Below are 3,234 nucleotides of genomic sequence, written 5' to 3' on the forward strand. Positions count from 1 at the left end.
AGGGTTGCGGCAAAAAGAACAAAAATAGTTAACAACTATTATTTTCCGACATTTCGCCCCCACATTGTATAGCTTCATCTGGGCTGTTCAAGTTGATAGCTTGGGTAAAAAGAAAACCCTTAAAATGTGCTATTTTGTGTAGATCATGAAGAGATCCATAATTTTGTAGGAGATGATCGTGAGTGTGGTAAAAAACAAACTAAAATTAAAAATAATTAAATAAAATTAAAATTAATTAAATAGCATTAAATAAATTAAAATTATTAAGATAAGTGCTCTTTTCTATGATTCGAATTTCTGCAAAGGTTTGGTGGAATTTAGAGTTTGGGAACAAAATATGGCACCAAAATCCTTTCTCTGATCATAACTTACACAATGGATAGGAGAACTCATTTCAATTATATTCGAGTAAAGAAAAGTAATAATTATGAGAGATAGTTGACCGTGGATGATAAATGAGGAGAAGATGGTTGGGGGTGCGGTCAATGAAAGTAAAAGTAAAATAAAGTAATAATAAAAAAAATAAATAAATATAAAAGTAAATAGGAGAGGATAAGTAAGAATTTTTAATTGAATTTGATTTTATTTTTTTATTTTAGTTTATTTTTCAGCTGATCCTGCCAATGGGAAAACCAGGTACCAAAGCACTCTAAAGAGGTTCAACGCCCACGACAAGTCTTGTTCGTTCCCGTTTGGTGCAAGCGGACATTAAGCAGCCGGAAAGCTACACCCACCCACCCCTTCCTATCTAAGGAGATCCAAACACTAGCCTTGTAGCGGAATCCAGTCTCAACTCAGATAAAATAAAGTCAGTCTGGAATCGCTAAATCGTTCCAAAAAATCCATTTTTTCACACATTATCAACTAGAAAGCTCGTTAGGTAAAAGAAAAATTATTTTTAGTCACTTTAACTGTGCATTTACATGTTAAAACCCAGACATCAGAAAGGATAATTAATGAAAAGTGTCTAAAAAAAAAAATCTTAAAAATACGTTACCGTAACCTCCCAAGGCCACTGTTCTATCGTGAAACAGTGCTGAGAAATCGATCGGGAACGAAGTTCATCCTCATGATTTAAAGCATACGAAATAAGAAAATGGAAACTAGCTACAAGAAATCGATTAAAAAACATATTTTTTATATGTATATTTCTGCTTTGTAATAATAACATGTCTGACGCAAAAGATTATTTAGTTTAGATTTGGACGTATTCAAAACCTTTTACTATAGCCTAGGTTACTTTCTTGAGGTAGTCCAAGTGACTTTCCTAAATCTATTAGAGTTGTTATAAATTAACACCAGTCTACGGTACAGTCTATCAAATACCTCAAACAAAAAAAAATTTCACTACTTATGCTAAGCAGCGTGAATAGTGATGTACTTGTTAGTAGTTTCATTTGTTAAAGCCAATATTTAGTAATAACAATAATTTTACTAGTCATAACAAAATTCCAAATATTAATACCGTTTTTTACAATATTTGTGTGGTTATTTAAAAATAAATTATATATTTTACTATGAATAAATATCAATCAAAACAATTCAGGAAAGTCATTTAGATCACATTACAACCACGTTTTTTTTATTAAAAAACTATATAACACTAAACATTTTTATAACAGTTTTACAACATTATACATATATGTTTAAAAATTTAAAAAAATCTCACTCAACTCATTCAATTAAAATATAGTTTCAAGCAAATTAATGTTTTGATTTTATTGTTTTTATTAGTTTATAATTTCACTTATATCCTTATTTATTCATGTACATAGTTCGCTTCCTTGGTTATATTCGTTTTAGTTATCTTTTTGTTTATCGAGATTTTATTATTATTTTTTTATTCAAAATTTTTATTTATTTTTGTTAAATTTGGTAAAAATTTGACCATTTATCACTATTACTTATTTCCCAAGGTTGTAGCAGATTGTAATGGCTATGAATAAATAAAATTTGAACTGTTTAAAAAAAACATCATGTATACAACTCATGGAATTTATTGTTGTAAATTATTAAAAACAATTTTGTTTTGTTTTCTTCTCTTATTCTAACCTGTTATTTGATTGGTCAATTTTCTGGGCTTTCTTTTCTAAAATGTATAAATTAGTAGATTTTTCCTTTCCCGTTTCTTTTTGAATTTTTTTAAGCAAATTAGTTTTTAAAACAATATCACAATTAAAATAAGGTAAGCTAAAATATATATTTTAATTTTTATAATGAAATTAAAGTAATTTATATTAATTATAACTTTATTGTATTTGTTTGCTTTTATAGTAAAATTTATTTCTTATTATTGATTATTGATCATTAAGATTAAACCACATTAAGTCACACTGAAATGCAGTTAGAAAAGAAAATAACATTTACATGACGAGTGTTCTGGATATTAATAAGATATAAAAGCGCCTAGAAGAAAATAAAAAAAGTAACCCTAGTGAAAAATACTCGGAATGAGAATAAATATATAATAATTTAAATTAATCATAAGAAATACTTCTAAGAGTTGTATACTTGAAAACAGTTTTTAATATTGCGTATGGGGTGACAATAAAAATGTTTAAAATGGCCAATAGAAAAGGTCGAAGAGTTATATGATACGTTTTTATTTTTATACATTTTTAATTGAAACATTTGGGCTTAATGTAGTTCAAAAGATCTTTTCCTCAACCTTTTGGTTATTTTTATTTTCTTTAAAAGTTTTTTTCGATTTTTAACAAAAGGTACCTAATGATCTCCGTTGCTAAGTGCCTTTCACAAAGTATTCATTCATGTTGATGAATGGAAATATTGTCGTCACGGTCGTAAAAGAGCGGAAATATTTATTATGTCAGTTCAAGAAGTGACTACTATCACGAAAATTACGAATATAAAACTGGAAATAATAGGGATCGAGATGGTTAACAGAGCAAAACAATATTTTTTATACAAGAAATAAATTTTAGATGTCAAGGAAAACAATGACGACATTTGTTACGAGCTTTGTTAAAAAGAACAGCTTCTTCCAAACATAGCTGGAACAACGGTCACTGTTTTGTAACAATGGGTCCTACTATTCTTGGCGCATAAAAAAAAAATATGGTCCCACATAATATATAATTCATTGTTCAAAGAAATTCGGCCTATACTAGTAAAACCCTAAATAATCCCATTAAAGTCTTGAGTGACTAATGTTGAGTGACATTTTATTGTTGTTCTATGTCTAACTAGAACTATTTCCGGTATTTTTTATTTTAT

At 27.8% G+C, this 3,234-nt stretch overlaps 1 protein-coding gene across 4 annotated transcripts in view; it reads right to left on the minus strand.

The window, feature by feature from the left end:
• LOC136796629 (inaD-like protein) overlaps positions 1 to 3,234 on the minus strand; it is a 189,903-nt gene that overhangs the window by 820 nt on the left and 185,849 nt on the right. The window lies entirely within an intron of this gene.

This window comes from Halyomorpha halys, unplaced genomic scaffold (assembly GCF_000696795.3).
Source record: "Halyomorpha halys isolate HHAL.00 unplaced genomic scaffold, Hhal_1.1 Scaffold477.1, whole genome shotgun sequence".
NCBI lineage: Eukaryota > Metazoa > Arthropoda > Insecta > Hemiptera > Pentatomidae > Halyomorpha > Halyomorpha halys.